The sequence below is a fragment of the Staurois parvus genome, unplaced genomic scaffold (assembly GCF_062004578.1).
Source record: "Staurois parvus isolate SC_StPar_1 unplaced genomic scaffold, SC_StPar_1.0 ptg000465l, whole genome shotgun sequence".
In the NCBI taxonomy this organism is placed as follows: domain Eukaryota; kingdom Metazoa; phylum Chordata; class Amphibia; order Anura; family Ranidae; genus Staurois; species Staurois parvus.
In genome coordinates, this window is record NW_028318261.1 from 458849 (window position 1) to 477113 (window position 18265).

Below are 18265 nucleotides of genomic sequence, written 5' to 3' on the forward strand. Positions count from 1 at the left end.
GGCAAGTATACAGATCTTTCTTACAGAGACTAGTCGGAATAGGTGTTGGGGGGAATTCTACTTTAAAAGTGGAACCTAAGGCTAGACTTTTAGTTATGGATAGAGTAGAGAGGGATAAGAACCCCAGTCAGGTTTTTATTAATGTTTGTCCCCCATTAGGGACATTCACCCCATTTCTCATGTTTACCATTATCAAAAGTGAGAAAAAGAAAAATTACACATTTTAGGTTGTCCCCAGAATAGTAATAAAGGAGAAATCTTCCAATGAGGACACTAGTTCTGGTGACACCCAAAAGATTCCTTAAAACTTCCTGTTTTGGTTATGGGACCAATAGGACACCGAAGACAAAAAAATAACCTGACAGAAGTTATATTCTTCCCTTACTCTATCGGAAATGGAAAGAAAAAAAGTTTGCCTTTAGTTTTACTTTAACCACTTCCAGCCCACACACTTCACTGCAGGCGGCTCGTACAGGCAAAGTCATGTATCTGCACATTGACAGGGTCTTCTGGGTTCAGGGTGCCCCCTCCCCCCAGCCAACTCACGCTGTGTCCAATCTTTTTTGTCAAAAGGTTTCAACCAATGATACATGGGTGAGATCTGCTAATTGACTGTGTCCAATCACAGCCTTGTGTTGACGAACAACACAGGACTCTGCACAGAGGGAACAATCTTTTTGTTTTCTTCTCCCTGCAATGCAAGGCGATGGAACAAACAGATATTTAGTAAAAAGCAGCACATGATACACACATTAACACTTGATTACCCCAGGATGTTAGCCCCTTCCCAGCCAGTGTCATTAGTACAGTGACAGTGTATAGTATCCCTCTTGTATTGACTCCCGTTATATTGTAAAGCGCTGAGCAAACTGTTGGCACTATATAAATCCTGTATAATAATAATTACCAGTTAAAGCAGAGCAGTGCCTAATAGCAAACAATGGTCTGGTCATGAAGGGGGAAAACCTTCCACAACTAAAGTGGTTAAAATAACTAAAGGCAAAACTTTTTTTTTGTTATGGAGAGCGTGAAGAGGGATTAGATCAAATGACAGTTTTCCCCACCAGGGAGATTCAGACTATTTATCTTTATCACTGAAAGTGAAAGACAATTCCACATTTTGGGTTGTGCCCAGTACAGTAAAAGAGGGAAAATCTTCCAATTAGGATACTACTTCTGGTGACAACCCATGATTCCCTCACTTTGAAGGAATTTCCCTTCACTTCCTGTTTTGGTTATGGGGCAGGAAGTGAAGGGAAATCTCCCCAATGGTAGAAAGATGCTAAATAAAAAGCCACACAGAAGGGGTCATATCCCTCCCTTACTCCATCCAAGATGGAAACACCTTTAGCTGGACTGTACAGAGGACAATGTGCAATATACTCCAATCCCTACAGCAGTACAGGCAGAGCCCATCACATGACCCAGGTGGGAGGGGCTGGCTAAGGATGTTTCCTATAAACTCTCAGCCATCCCTGAAGCTTCTCTGTGACTCTCGGTGTATGAGAAGCTCCAGGTATAGTGGGACTGAGGGCCTGTCCGTGGACACTGATCCCCACACTGTCCCCTATGATGGAGGGTGAGGTGGGAGGACAGCAGGCAGAGCCCAGTCCCTGTCCAGCTGATGGCAGTACGGGGGTGGGGGATCCCATTGCCGGTACAGCCGCCTCTTACCCAGCTGCCGACTTCCCCGGGGCTCTGTGTCCGCCTGTAGCTCCTGTTTCCCGTTCCGTCTCCCGGCTCTCTCCCCCGGGTCACAACTTCTCAGCGGCTCCCATTCTCCGGCATTGTATGCGTCCTCCCGCAGAGCTGACACCAGGGATCCGGAAGTGCACACAGCCCCGAATGCACAGACGCGCCCAATCACACGCTGACGTTCCTTGACTACTTCCTGTTGGTGGAGCGGGCCAATCAGTTTGTGGGGTTGTGTGATTGGCAGGACGCGCTCACTCCCCCACTGGCTAAGTCGAGACTGGGCAGAGCGGTGACAATGCGGGAAGAGGCGGTGTGGAGTGATGTGGCGCTCACTGACGGCTCCCGGCCTGGAATAGAACTTTGAATGAGTGAACTAGGTCCCTGAGCTAGGACTGTGCTGGACATGTAGGGGTACTGCCTGCTGGTCTCTGCTGTGTGTGCGAAGCTAGGCCACTGTTCATGACTACAGTGTGACAAAACCTGTTCCGGGTACAAGAAATAGTGTGCTTGGGACAATGCTGACTTTATTTACACTGCGTTGTCACCCCCCCACTCCGAGTCCAAGGTAATCGCTGCAACCACAAGCCTATTACAACACGTCTCTCCTACATTTCAAAACAGCATTTCTTTCCTAAAAAAATGCTTAGAACCCCCCCCCTTTAGAGCAAAACAACCCATACATCAACATCATTTGTCTTACAAGAAAAACACAACAGAGCTTCCACTGATCACCAGCACGGGGGTCAAAGTTCCATAGACCTCCAGCACAAGGAGCAAAGTTCCACTGACCACCAGCACAAGGGGGCAAAGTTCCACTGACCACCAGCACAAGGGGGCAAAGTTCCACTGACCACCAGCACAAGGGGGCAAAGTTCCACTGACCACCAGCACAAGGGGGCAAAGTTCCACTGACCACCAGCACAAGGGGTCAAAGTTCCATAGACCTCCAGCACAAGGGGCAAAGTTCCACTGACCACCAGCACAAGGGGTCAACGTTCCATAGACCACCAGCACAAGGGGGCAAAGTTCCACTGACCACCAGCACAAGGGGTCAAAGTTCCATAGACCTCCAGCACAAGGGGGCAAAGTTCCACTGACCACCAGCACAAGGGGCAAAGTTCCACTGACCACCAGCACAAGGGGGCAAAGTTCCACTGACCACCAGCACAAGGGGGCAAAGTTCCACTGACCACCAGCACAAGGGGGCAAAGTTCCACTGACCACCAGCACAAGGGGGCAAAGTTCCACTGACCACCAGCACAAGGGGTCAAAGTTCCTTAGACCACCAGCACAAGGGGGCAAAGTTCCACTGACCTGCACAAGGGGGCAAAGTTCCACTGACCACCAGCACAAGGGGCAAAGTTCCACTGACCACTGGCACAAGGGGGCAAAGTTCCACTGACCACTGGCACAAGGGGGCAAAGTTCCACTGACCACTGGCACAAGGGGGCAAAGTTCCACTGACCACCGGCACAAGGGGGCAAAGTTCCACTGACCACCGGCACAAGGGGGCAAAGTTCCACTGACCACCAGCACAAGGGGGCAAAGTTCCACTGATCTCCGGCACAAGGGGGCAAAGTTCCACTGACCTCCAGCACAAGGGGCAAAGTTCCACTGAACAGCAGCACAAGGGGGCAAAGTTCCACTGACCACCAGCACAAGGGGGCAAAGTTCCACTGACCACCAGCACAAGGGGTCAAAGTTCCATAGACCTCCAGCACAAGGGGCAAAGTTCCACTGACCACCAGCACAAGGGGTCAACGTTCCATAGACCACCAGCACAAGGGGGCAAAGTTCCACTGACCACCAGCACAAGGGGTCAAAGTTCCATAGACCTCCAGCACAAGGGGGCAAAGTTCCACTGACCACCAGCACAAGGGGCAAAGTTCCACTGACCACCAGCACAAGGGGGCAAAGTTCCACTGACCACCAGCACAAGGGGGCAAAGTTCCACTGACCACCAGCACAAGGGGGCAAAGTTCCACTGACCACCAGCACAAGGGGGCAAAGTTCCACTGACCACCAGCACAAGGGGTCAAAGTTCCTTAGACCACCAGCACAAGGGGGCAAAGTTCCACTGACCTGCACAAGGGGGCAAAGTTCCACTGACCACCAGCACAAGGGGCAAAGTTCCACTGACCACTGGCACAAGGGGGCAAAGTTCCACTGGCACAAGGGGGCAAAGTTCCACTGGCACAAGGGGGCAAAGTTCCACTGACCACCGGCACAAGGGGGCAAAGTTCCACTGACCACCGGCACAAGGGGGCAAAGTTCCACTGACCCCAAGAACAAGGGGGCAAAGTTCCACTGACCACCAGCACAAGGGGGCAAAGTTCCACTGACCACCAGCACAAGGGGGCAAAGTGCCACTGACCACCAGCACAAGGGGTCAAAGTTCCATAGACCACCAGCGCAAGGGGGCAAAGTTCCACTGACCTGCACAAGGGGGCAAAGTTCCACTGACCACCAGCACAAGGGGGCAAAGTTCCACTGACCACCAGCACAAGGGGGCAAAGTTCCACTGACCGGCACAAGGGGGCAAAGTTCCACTGACCACCGGCGCAAGGGGGCAAAGTTCCACTGACCACCGGCACAAGGGGGCAAAGTTCCACTGACCACCGGCACAAGGGGGCAAAGTTCCACTGACCACCAGCACAAGGGGGCAAAGTTCCACTGATCTCCGGCACAAGGGGGCAAAGTTCCACTGACCTCCAGCACAAGGGACAAAGTTCCACTGAACAGCAGCACAAGGGGGCAAAGTTCCACTGACCATCGGCACAAGGGGGACAAAGTTCCACTGACCACTAGCACAAGGGGGCAAAGTTCCACTGACCGGCACAAGGGAGCAAAGTTCCACTGACCACCGAAACAAGGGGGCAAAGTTCCACTGATCTCCAGCACAAGGGGGCAAAGTTTCACTGACCACCAGCACAAGGGGTCAAAGTTCCATAGACCACAAACACAAGGGGGCAAAGTTCCACTGACCGGCACAAGGGGGCAAAGTTCCACTGACCACCGGCACAAGGGGGCAATGTTCCACTGACGACCGGCACAAGGGGGCAAAGTTCCACTGATCTCCAGCACAAGGGGGCCAAGTTCCACTAAATACTAGCACAAGGGGGCAAAGTTTCACTGACCACCAGCACAAGGGGGCAATGTTCCACTGACCGCCAGCACAAGGGGGCAAAGTTCCACTGATCTCCAGCACAAGAGGGCCAAGTTCCACTGAACACTAGCACAAGGGGCAGAGTTCCACTGACCACCAGCACAAGGGAGCAATGTTCCACTGACCACCAGCACAAGGGAGCAATGTTCCACTGAGCACCAGCACAAGGGGGCAAAGTTCCAATGACCACCAGCACAAGGGGGCCAAATTCCATTGACCACCAGCATAAGGGGGCAAAGTACCACTAACCACCAGCACAAGGGAGCAAAGTTCCAATGACCACCAGCACAAGGGGGCCAAATTCCATTGACCACCAGCACAAGGGGGCAAAGTACCACTAACCACCAGCACAAGGGGCAAGGTTCCACTGACCACTAGCACAAGGGGTCAAAGTTCCACTGACCACCAGCACAAGGGGGCAATGTTCCACTGACCACTAGCACAAGGGGGCAAAGTTCCACTGATCACCAGCACAAGGGGTCAAAGTTCCATAGACCACCAGCACAAAGGGGCAAAGTTCCACTGAACACCAGCACAAGGGGGCAAAGTTCCACTGAACATCGGCACAAGGGGGCAAAGTTCCACTGACCATCGGCACAAGGGGGCAAAGTTCCATTGATGACCGGCACAAGGGGGCAAAGTTCCACTGACCATCGGCACAAGGGAGCAAAGTTCCACTGACCACCGGCACAAGGAGGCAAAGTTCCACTGATCACCAGCACTAGGAAAAGTTCCACTGAACACCAGCAAAAGGGGGCAAAGTTGCACTGACCACCGGCACAAGGGGGCAAAGTTCCACTGGCACAAGGGGGCAAAGTTCCACTGACCATCGGCACAAGGGGGCAAAGTTCCACTGATCACCAGCACTAGGAATATTTCCACTTAACACCAGCACAAGGGGGCAAAGTTCCACTGAACACCAGCACAAGGAGGCAAAGTTCCATTGACCACTACCATAAGGGGGCAAAGTTCCACTAACCACCAGCACAAGGGGCAAAGTTCCACTGACCACTAGCACAAGGAGGCAAAGTTCCACTGACCACCAGCACAAGGGGTCAAAGATCCTTAGACCACCAGCACAAAGGGGCAAGGTTCCACTGATCATCGGCACAAGGGAGCAAAGTTCCACTGACCACCGGCACAAGGAGGCAAAGTTCCACTGATCACCAGCACTAGGAAAAGTTCCACTGAACACCAGCAAAAGGGGGCAAAGTTCCACTGACCACCGGCACAAGGGGGCAAAGTTCCACTGGCACAAGGGGGCAAAGTTCCACTGACCATCGGCACAAGGGGGCAAAGTTCCACTGATCACCAGCACTAGGAATATTTCCACTTAACACCAGCACAAGGGGGCAAAGTTCCACTGAACACCAGCACAAGGAGGCAAAGTTCCATTGACCACTACCATAAGGGGGCAAAGTTCCACTAACCACCAGCACAAGGGGCAAAGTTCCACTGACCACTAGCACAAGGAGGCAAAGTTCCACTGACCACCAGCACAAGGGGTCAAAGATCCTTAGACCACCAGCACAAAGGGGCAAAGTTCCACTGATCACCAGCACTAGGAAAAGTTCCACTGACCTCCAGCACAAGGGACAAAGTTCCACGGACCTCCAGCACAAGGTGGCAAAGTTCCACTGATCTCCAGCACAAGGGGGCAAAGTTCCACTGAACACCAGCACAAGGGGGCAACGTTCCACTGACCACGAGCACAAGGGGGCAAAGTTCCACTGACCACCAGCACAAGGGGTCAAAGTTCCATAGACCACCAGCACAAAGGGGCAAAGTTCCACTGAGCACCAGCACAAGGGGGCAAAGTTCCACTGACCATCGGCACAAGGGGGCAAAGTTCACTGGCACAAGGGGGCAAAGTTCCACTGACCATCGGCACAAGGGGCAAAGTTCCACTGACCATCGGCACAAGGGGGCAAAGTTCCATAGACCACCAGCACAAGGGGGCAAAGTTCCATTGACCTGCACAAGGGGGCAAAGTTCCACTGACCACCAGCACAAGGGGGCAATGTTCCACTGAGCACCAGCACAAGGGGGCAAAGTTCCACTGATCTCCGGCACAAGGGGGCAAAGTTCCACTGACCACCAGCACAAGGGGCAAAGTTCCACTGAACAGCAGCACAAGGGGGCAAAGTTCCACTGACCATCGGCACAAGGGGGCAAAGTTCCACTGACCACTAGCACAAGGGGGAAAAGTTCCACTGACCGGCACAAGGGAGCAAAGTTCCACTGACCACCGAAACAAGGGGGCAAAGTTCCACTGATCTCCAGCACAAGGGGGCAAAGTTTCACTGACCACCAGCAGAAGGGGTCAAAGTTCCATAGACCACAAACACAAGGGGGCAAATTTCCACTGACCGGCACTAGGGGGCAAAGTTCCACTGACCACCGGCACAAGGGGGCAATGTTCCACTGACCACCGGCACAAGGGGGCAAAGTTCCACTGATCTCCAGCACAAGGGGGCCAAGTTCCACTAAATACTAGCACAAGGGGGCAAAGTTTCACTGACCACCAGCACAAGGGGGCAATGTTCCACTGACCGGCACAAGGGAGCAAAGTTCCACTGACCACCGAAACAAGGGGGCAAAGTTCCACTGATCTCCAGCACAAGGGGGCAAAGTTTCACTGACCACCAGCAGAAGGGGTCAAAGTTCCATAGACCACAAACACAAGGGGGCAAAGTTCCACTGACCGGCACTAGGGGGCAAAGTTCCACTGACCACCGGCACAAAGGGGCAATGTTCCACTGACCACCGGCACAAGGGGGCAAAGTTCCACTGATCTCCAGCACAAGGGGGCCAAGTTCCACTAAATACTAGCACAAGGGGGCAAAGTTTCACTGACCACCAGCACAAGGGGGCAATGTTCCACTGACCACCAGCACAAGGGGGCAAAGTTCCACTGATCTCCAGCACAAGAGGGCCAAGTTCCACTGAACACTAGCACAAGGGGCAGAGTTCCACTGACCACCAGCACAAGGGAGCAATGTTCCACTGACCACCAGCACAAGGGAGCAATGTTCCACTGAGCACCAGCACAAGGGGGCAAAGTTCCACTGACCATCGGCACAAGGGAGCAAAGTTCCACTGACCACCGGCACAAGGAGGCAAAGTTCCACTGATCACCAGCACTAGGAAAAGTTCCACTGAACACCAGCACAAGGGGGCAAAGTTCCACTGACCACCGGCACAAGGGGGCAAAGTTCCACTGGCACAAGGGGGCAAAATTCCACTGACCATCGGCACAAGAGGGCAAAGTTCCACTGATCACCAGCACTAGGAATATTTCCACTGAACACCAGCACAAGGGGGCAAAGTTCCACTGAACACCAGCACAAGGAGGCAAAGTTCCATTGACCACTAGCATAAGGGGGCAAAGTTCCACTAACCACCAGCACAAGGGGCAAAGTTCCACTGACCACTAGCACAAGGAGGCAAAGTTCCACTGACCACCAGCACAAGGGGTCAAAGATCCTTAGACCACCAGCACAAAGGGGCAAAGTTCCACTGATCACCAGCACTAGGAAAAGTTCCACTGACCTCCAGCACAAGGGACAAAGTTCCACGGACCTCCAGCACAAGGTGGCAAAGTTCCACTGATCTCCAACACAAGGGGGCAACGTTCCACTGACCACGAGCACAAGGGGGCAAAGTTCCACTGACCACCAGCACAAGGGGTCAAAGTTCCATAGACCACCAGCACAAAGGGGCAAAGTTCCACTGAGCACCAGCACAAGGGGGCAAAGTTACACGGACCAGCACAAGGGGGCAACGTTCCACTGACCACCGGCACAAGGGGGCAAAGTTCCACTGACCACCGGCACAAGGGGTCAAAGTTCCATAGACCACCAGCACAAAGGGGAAAAGTTCCACTGATCACCAGCACTAAGAAAAGTTCCACTGAACACCAGCACAAGGGGGCAAAGTTCCACTGAACACCAGCACAAGAGGTCAAAGTTCCACTGACCATTGGCACAAGGGGACAAAGTTCCACTGACCATTGGCACAAGGGGGCAAAGTTCCACTGACCACCGGCACTAGGAAAATTTCCACTGAACACCAGCACAAGGGGGCAAAGTTCCACTGAACACAAGCACAAGGAGGCAAACTTCCACTGACCATCGGCACAAGGTGGCAAAGTTCCACTGACCACTGGCACAAGGGGGCAAAGTTCCACTGACCATCGGCACAAGGGGCAAAGTTCCACTGACCACCAGCACAGAGGGGTAATGTTCCACTGACCACCAGCACAAGGGGCAGAGTTCCACTGACCACCAGCACAAGGGTGCAATGTTCCACTGACCACCAGCACAAGGGAGCAATGTTCCACTGAGCACCAGCACAAGGAGGCAAAGTTACATTGACCACCAGCACAAGGGGGCAAAGTTCCAATGACCTCCAGCACAAGGGGGCCAAGTTCCATTGACCACCAGCACAAGGAGGCAAAGTTCCATTGACCACTAGCATAAGGGGGCAAAGTTCCACTAACCACCAGCACAAGGGGCAAAGTTCCACTGACCACTAGCACAAGGAGGCAAAGTTCCACTGACCACTAGCACAAGGTGTCAAAGTTCCACTGACCACCAGCACAAGAGGGCAATGTTCCACTGACCACTAGCACAAGGGGGCAAAGTTACACTGATCATCAGCACAAGGGGTCAAAGTTCCATAGACCACCAGCACAAAGGGGCAAAGTTCCACTGAACACCAGCACAAGGGGGCAAAGTTCCACTGAACATCGGCACAAGGGGGCAAAGTTCCACTGACCATCGGCACAAGGGGGCAAAGTTCCACTGACCATCGGCACAAGGGGGCAAAGTTCCATTGATGACCGGCACAAGGGGGCAAAGTTCCACTGACCATCGGCACAAGGGAGCAAAGTTCCACTGACCACCGGCACAAGGAGGCAAAGTTCCACTGATCACCAGCACTAGGAAAAGTTCCACTGAACACCAGCACAAGGGGGCAAAGTTCCACTGACCACCGGCACAAGAGGGCAAAGTTCCACTGGCACAAGGGGGCAAAGTTCCACTGACCATCGGCACAAGGGGGCAAAGTTCCACTGACCATCGGCACAAGAGGGCAAAGTTCCACTGATCACCAGCACTAGGAAAATTTCCACTGAACACCAGCACAAGGGGGCAAGGTTCCACTGAACACCAGCACAAGGAGGCAAAGTTCCATTGACCACTAGCATAAGGGGGCAAAGTTCCACTAACCACCAGCACAAGGGGCAAAGTTCCACTGACCACTAGCACAAGGAGGCAAAGTTCCACTGACCACCAGCACAAGGGGTCAAAGATCCTTAGACCACCAGCACAAAGGGGCAAAGTTCCACTGATCACCAGCACTAGGAAAAGTTCCACTGACCTCCAGCACAAGGGACAAAGTTCCACTGACCTCCAGCACAAGGTGGCAAAGTTCCACTGATCTCCAGCACAAGGGGGCAAAGTTCCACTGAACACCTGCACAAGGGGGCAACGTTCCACTGACCACCAGCACAAGGGGGCAAAGTTCCACTGACCACCAGCACAAGGGGGCAAAGTTCCACTGACCACCAGCACAAGGGGGCAAAGTTCCACTGACCACCAGCACAAGGGGTCAAAGTTCCATAGACCACCAGCACAAGGGGTCAAAGTTCCATAGACCTCCAGCACAAGGGGGCAAAGTTCCACTGACCACCGGCACAAGGGGGCAAAGTTCCACTGACCCCAAGAACAAGGGGGCAAAGTTCCACTGACCACCAGCACAAGGGGGCAAAGTTCCTCTGACCACCAGCACAAGGGGGCAAAGTTCCACTGACCACCAGCACAAGGGGTCAAAGTTCCATAGACCACCAGCGCAAGGGGGCAAAGTTCCACTGACCTGCACAAGGGGGCAAAGTTCCACTGACCACCAGCACAAGGGGGCAAAGTTCCTCTGACCACCAGCACAAGGGGGCAAAGTTCCACTGACCGGCACAAGGGGGCAAAGTTCCACTGACCACCGGCGCAAGGGGGCAAAGTTCCACTGACCACCGGCACAAGGGGGCAAAGTTCCACTGACCACCGGCACAAGGGGGCAAAGTTCCACTGACCACCAGCACAAGGGGGCAAAGTTCCACTGATCTCCGGCACAAGGGGGCAAAGTTCCACTGACCTCCAGCACAAGGGGCAAAGTTCCACTGAACAGCAGCACAAGGGGGCAAAGTTCCACTGACCATCGGCACAAGGGGGACAAAGTTCCACTGACCACTAGCACAAGGGGGCAAAGTTCCACTGACCGGCACAAGGGAGCAAATTTCCATTGATCTCCAGCACAAGGGGGCAAAGTTTCACTGACCACCAGCACAAGGGGTCAAAGTTCCATAGACCACAAACACAAGGGGGCAAAGTTCCACTGACCGGAACAAGGGGGCAAAGTTCCACTGACCACCGGCACAAGGGGGCAATGTTCCACTGACGACCGGCACAAGGGGGCAAAGTTCCACTGATCTCCAGCACAAGGGGGCCAAGTTCCACTAAATACTAGCACAAGGGGGCAAAGTTTCACTGACCACCAGCACAAGGGGGCAATGTTCCACTGACCACCAGCACAAGGGGGCAAAGTTCCACTGATCTCCAGCACAAGAGGGCCAAGTTCCACTGAACACTAGCACAAGGGGCAGAGTTCCACTGACCACCAGCACAAGGGAGCAATGTTCCACTGACCACCAGCACAAGGGAGCAATGTTCCACTGAGCACCAGCACAAGGGGGCAAAGTTCCAATGACCACCAGCACAAGGGGGCCAAATTCCATTGACCACCAGCACAAGGGGGCAAAGTACCACTAACCACCAGCACAAGGGAGCAAAGTTCCAATGACCACCAGCACAAGGGGGCCAAATTCCATTGACCACCAGCACAAGGGGGCAAAGTACCACTAACCACCAGCACAAGGGGCAAAGTTCCACTGACCACTAGCACAAGGGGTCAAAGTTCCACTAACCACCAGCACAAGGGGGCAATGTTCCACTGACCACTAGCACAAGGTGGCAAAGTTCCACTGATCACCAGCACAAGGGGTCAAAGTTCCATAGACCACCAGCACAAAGGGGCAAAGTTCCACTGAACACCAGCACAAGGGGGCAAAGTTCCACTGAACATCGGCACAAGGGGGCAAAGTTCCACTGACCATCGGCACAAGGGGGCAAAGTTCCATTGATGACCGGCACAAGGGGGCAAAGTTCCACTGACCATCGGCACAAGGGAGCAAAGTTCCACTGACCACCGGCACAAGGAGGCAAAGTTCCACTGATCACCAGCACTAGGAAAAGTTCCACTGAACACCAGCAAAAGGGGGCAAAGTTCCACTGACCACCGGCACAAGGGGGCAAAGTTCCACTGGCACAAGGGGGCAAAGTTCCACTGACCATCGGCACAAGGGGGCAAAGTTCCACTGATAACCAGCACTAGGAATATTTCCACTTAACACCAGCACAAGGGGGCAAAGTTCCACTGAACACCAGCACAAGGAGACAAAGTTCCATTGACCACTACCATAAGGGGGCAAAGTTCCACTAACCACCAGCACAAGGGGCAAAGTTCCACTGACCACTAGCACAAGGAGGCAAAGTTCCACTGACCACCAGCACAAGGGGTCAAAGATCCTTAGACCACCAGCACAAAGGGGCAAAGTTCCACTGATCACCAGCACTAGGAAAAGTTCCACTGACCTCCAGCACAAGGGACAAAGTTCCACGGACCTCCAGCACAAGGTGGCAAAGTTCCACTGATCTCCAGCACAAGGGGGCAAAGTTCAACTGAACACCAGCACAAGGGGGCAACGTTCCACTGACCACGAGCACAAGGGGGCAAAGTTCCACTGACCACCAGCACAAGGGGTCAAAGTTCCATAGACCACCAGCACAAAGGGGCAAAGTTCCACTGAGCACCAGCACAAGGGGGCAAAGTTCCACTGACCAGCACAAGGGGGCAAAGTTCCACTGACCACCGGCACAAGGGGGCAAAGTTCCACTGACCTCCGGCACAAGGGGTCAAAGTTCCATAGACCACCAGCACAAAGGGGAAAAGTTCCACTGATCACCAGCACTAAGAATAGTTCCACTGAACACCAGCACAAGGGGGCAAAGTTCCACTAAACACCAGCACAAGGGGACAAAGTTCCACTGACCATTGGCACAAGGGGGCAAAGTTCCACTGACCACCGGCACAAGGAGGCAAAGTTCCACTGATCACCAGCACTAGGGAAATTTCCACTGAACACCAGCACAAGGGGGCAAAGTTCCACTGAACACAAGCACAAGGAGGCAAAGTTCCACTGACCATCGGCACAAGGGGGCAAAGTTCCACTGACCACTGGCACAAGGGGGCAAAGTTCCACTGACCATCGGCACAAGGGGCAAAGTTCCACTGACCATCGGCACAAGGGGGCAAAGTTCCATAGACCACCAGCACAAGGGGGCAAAGTTCCATTGACCTGCACAAGGGGGCAAAGTTCCACTGACCACCAGCACAAGGGGGCAATGTTCCACTGAGCACCAGCACAAGGGGGCAAAGTTCCACTGATCTCCGGCACAAGGGGGCAAAGTTCCACTGACCACCAGCACAAGGGGCAAAGTTCCACTGAACAGCAGCACAAGGGGGCAAAGTTCCACTGACCATCGGCACAAGGGGGCAAAGTTCCACTGACCACTAGCACAAGGGGGAAAAGTTCCACTGACCGGCACAAGGGAGCAAAGTTCCACTGACCACCGAAACAAGGGGGCAAAGTTCCACTGATCTCCAGCACAAGGGGGCAAAGTTTCACTGACCACCAGCAGAAGGGGTCAAAGTTCCATAGACCACAAACACAAGGGGGCAAAGTTCCACTGACCGGCACTAGGGGGCAAAGTTCCACTGACCACCGGCACAAGGGGGCAATGTTCCACTGACCACCGGCACAAGGGGGCAAAGTTCCACTGATCTCCAGCACAAGGGGGCCAAGTTCCACTAAATACTAGCACAAGGGGGCAAAGTTTCACTGACCACCAGCACAAGGGGGCAATGTTCCACTGACCACCAGCACAAGGGGGCAAAGTTCCACTGATCTCCAGCACAAGAGGGCCAAGTTCCACTGAACACTAGCACAAGGGGCAGAGTTCCACTGACCACTAGCACAAGGGGGAAAAGTTCCACTGACCGGCACAAGGGAGCAAAGTTCCACTGACCATCGGCACAAGGGGCAAAGTTCCACTGACCACCAGCACAGAGGGGTAATGTTCCACTGACCACCAGCACAAGGGGCAGAGTTCCACTGACCACCAGCACAAGGGTGCAATGTTCCACTGACCACCAGCACAAGGGAGCAATGTTCCACTGAGCACCAGCACAAGGAGGCAAAGTTACATTGACCACCAGCACAAGGGGGCAAAGTTCCAATGACCTCCAGCACAAGGGGGCCAAGTTCCATTGACCACCAGCACAAGGAGGCAAAGTTCCATTGACCACTAGCATAAGGGGGCAAAGTTCCACTAACCACCAGCACAAGGGGCAAAGTTCCACTGACCACTAGCACAAGGAGGCAAAGTTCCACTGACCACTAGCACAAGGTGTCAAAGTTCCACTGACCACCAGCACAAGAGGGCAATGTTCCACTGACCACTAGCACAAGGGGGCAAAGTTACACTGATCATCAGCACAAGGGGTCAAAGTTCCATAGACCACCAGCACAAAGGGGCAAAGTTCCACTGAACACCAGCACAAGGGGGCAAAGTTCCACTGAACATCGGCACAAGGGGGCAAAGTTCCACTGACCATCGGCACAAGGGGGCAAAGTTCCACTGACCATCGGCACAAGGGGGCAAAGTTCCATTGATGACCGGCACAAGGGGGCAAAGTTCCACTGACCATCGGCACAAGGGAGCAAAGTTCCACTGACCACCGGCACAAGGAGGCAAAGTTCCACTGATCACCAGCACTAGGAAAAGTTCCACTGAACACCAGCACAAGGGGGCAAAGTTCCACTGACCACCGGCACAAGAGGGCAAAGTTCCACTGGCACAAGGGGGCAAAGTTCCACTGACCATCGGCACAAGGGGGCAAAGTTCCACTGACCATCGGCACAAGAGGGCAAAGTTCCACTGATCACCAGCACTAGGAAAATTTCCACTGAACACCAGCACAAGGGGGCAAGGTTCCACTGAACACCAGCACAAGGAGGCAAAGTTCCATTGACCACTAGCATAAGGGGGCAAAGTTCCACTAACCACCAGCACAAGGGGCAAAGTTCCACTGACCACTAGCACAAGGAGGCAAAGTTCCACTGACCACCAGCACAAGGGGTCAAAGATCCTTAGACCACCAGCACAAAGGGGCAAAGTTCCACTGATCACCAGCACTAGGAAAAGTTCCACTGACCTCCAGCACAAGGGACAAAGTTCCACTGACCTCCAGCACAAGGTGGCAAAGTTCCACTGATCTCCAGCACAAGGGGGCAAAGTTCCACTGAACACCTGCACAAGGGGGCAACGTTCCACTGACCACCAGCACAAGGGGGCAAAGTTCCACTGACCACCAGCACAAGGGGGCAAAGTTCCACTGACCACCAGCACAAGGGGTCAAAGTTCCATAGACCACCAGCACAAGGGGTCAAAGTTCCATAGACCTCCAGCACAAGGGGGCAAAGTTCCACTGACCACCGGCACAAGGGGGCAAAGTTCCACTGACCCCAAGAACAAGGGGGCAAAGTTCCACTGACCACCAGCACAAGGGGGCAAAGTTCCTCTGACCACCAGCACAAGGGGGCAAAGTTCCACTGACCACCAGCACAAGGGGTCAAAGTTCCATAGACCACCAGCGCAAGGGGGCAAAGTTCCACTGACCTGCACAAGGGGGCAAAGTTCCACTGACCACCAGCACAAGGGGGCAAAGTTCCTCTGACCACCAGCACAAGGGGGCAAAGTTCCACTGACCGGCACAAGGGGGCAAAGTTCCACTGACCACCGGCGCAAGGGGGCAAAGTTCCACTGACCACCGGCACAAGGGGGCAAAGTTCCACTGACCACCGGCACAAGGGGGCAAAGTTCCACTGACCACCAGCACAAGGGGGCAAAGTTCCACTGATCTCCGGCACAAGGGGGCAAAGTTCCACTGACCTCCAGCACAAGGGGCAAAGTTCCACTGAACAGCAGCACAAGGGGGCAAAGTTCCACTGACCATCGGCACAAGGGGGACAAAGTTCCACTGACCACTAGCACAAGGGGGCAAAGTTCCACTGACCGGCACAAGGGAGCAAATTTCCATTGATCTCCAGCACAAGGGGGCAAAGTTTCACTGACCACCAGCACAAGGGGTCAAAGTTCCATAGACCACAAACACAAGGGGGCAAAGTTCCACTGACCGGAACAAGGGGGCAAAGTTCCACTGACCACCGGCACAAGGGGGCAATGTTCCACTGACGACCGGCACAAGGGGGCAAAGTTCCACTGATCTCCAGCACAAGGGGGCCAAGTTCCACTAAATACTAGCACAAGGGGGCAAAGTTTCACTGACCACCAGCACAAGGGGGCAATGTTCCACTGACCACCAGCACAAGGGGGCAAAGTTCCACTGATCTCCAGCACAAGAGGGCCAAGTTCCACTGAACACTAGCACAAGGGGCAGAGTTCCACTGACCACCAGCACAAGGGAGCAATGTTCCACTGACCACCAGCACAAGGGAGCAATGTTCCACTGAGCACCAGCACAAGGGGGCAAAGTTCCAATGACCACCAGCACAAGGGGGCCAAATTCCATTGACCACCAGCACAAGGGGGCAAAGTACCACTAACCACCAGCACAAGGGAGCAAAGTTCCAATGACCACCAGCACAAGGGGGCCAAATTCCATTGACCACCAGCACAAGGGGGCAAAGTACCACTAACCACCAGCACAAGGGGCAAAGTTCCACTGACCACTAGCACAAGGGGTCAAAGTTCCACTAACCACCAGCACAAGGGGGCAATGTTCCACTGACCACTAGCACAAGGTGGCAAAGTTCCACTGATCACCAGCACAAGGGGTCAAAGTTCCATAGACCACCAGCACAAAGGGGCAAAGTTCCACTGAACACCAGCACAAGGGGGCAAAGTTCCACTGAACATCGGCACAAGGGGGCAAAGTTCCACTGACCATCGGCACAAGGGGGCAAAGTTCCATTGATGACCGGCACAAGGGGGCAAAGTTCCACTGACCATCGGCACAAGGGAGCAAAGTTCCACTGACCACCGGCACAAGGAGGCAAAGTTCCACTGATCACCAGCACTAGGAAAAGTTCCACTGAACACCAGCAAAAGGGGGCAAAGTTCCACTGACCACCGGCACAAGGGGGCAAAGTTCCACTGGCACAAGGGGGCAAAGTTCCACTGACCATCGGCACAAGGGGGCAAAGTTCCACTGATAACCAGCACTAGGAATATTTCCACTTAACACCAGCACAAGGGGGCAAAGTTCCACTGAACACCAGCACAAGGAGACAAAGTTCCATTGACCACTACCATAAGGGGGCAAAGTTCCACTAACCACCAGCACAAGGGGCAAAGTTCCACTGACCACTAGCACAAGGAGGCAAAGTTCCACTGACCACCAGCACAAGGGGTCAAAGATCCTTAGACCACCAGCACAAAGGGGCAAAGTTCCACTGATCACCAGCACTAGGAAAAGTTCCACTGACCTCCAGCACAAGGGACAAAGTTCCACTGACCTCCAGCACAAGGTGGCAAAGTTCCACTGATCTCCAGCACAAGGGGGCAAAGTTCAACTGAACACCAGCACAAGGGGGCAACGTTCCACTGACCACGAGCACAAGGGGGCAAAGTTCCACTGACCACCAGCACAAGGGGTCAAAGTTCCATAGACCACCAGCACAAAGGGGCAAAGTTCCACTGAGCACCAGCACAAGGGGGCAAAGTTCCACTGACCAGCACAAGGGGGCAAAGTTCCACTGACCACCGGCACAAGGGGGCAAAGTTCCACTGACCTCCGGCACAAGGGGTCAAAGTTCCATAGACCACCAGCACAAAGGGGAAAAGTTCCACTGATCACCAGCACTAAGAATAGTTCCACTGAACACCAGCACAAGGGGGCAAAGTTCCACTAAACACCAGCACAAGGGGACAAAGTTCCACTGACCATTGGCACAAGGGGGCAAAGTTCCACTGACCACCGGCACAAGGAGGCAAAGTTCCACTGATCACCAGCACTAGGGAAATTTCCACTGAACACCAGCACAAGGGGGCAAAGTTCCACTGAACACAAGCACAAGGAGGCAAAGTTCCACTGACCATCGGCACAAGGGGGCAAAGTTCCACTGACCACTGGCACAAGGGGGCAAAGTTCCACTGACCATCGGCACAAGGGGCAAAGTTCCACTGACCATCGGCACAAGGGGGCAAA

At 53.9% G+C, this 18265-nt stretch overlaps 1 protein-coding gene across 1 annotated transcript in view; it reads right to left on the reverse strand.

Annotated features, from left to right (window-relative positions):
- Nucleotides 1–1852, reverse strand: part of LOC149452764 (GTPase KRas-like) — a 39966-nt gene extending 38114 nt beyond the window's left edge. Inside the window, exon 1 of the mRNA XM_089688998.1 lies at nt 1675–1852. The gene's annotated coding sequence lies outside the window, so the exon portion shown is untranslated. The remainder of the gene's footprint in view (nt 1–1674) is intronic.
- Nucleotides 1853–18265: the final 16413 nt, after the last annotated feature.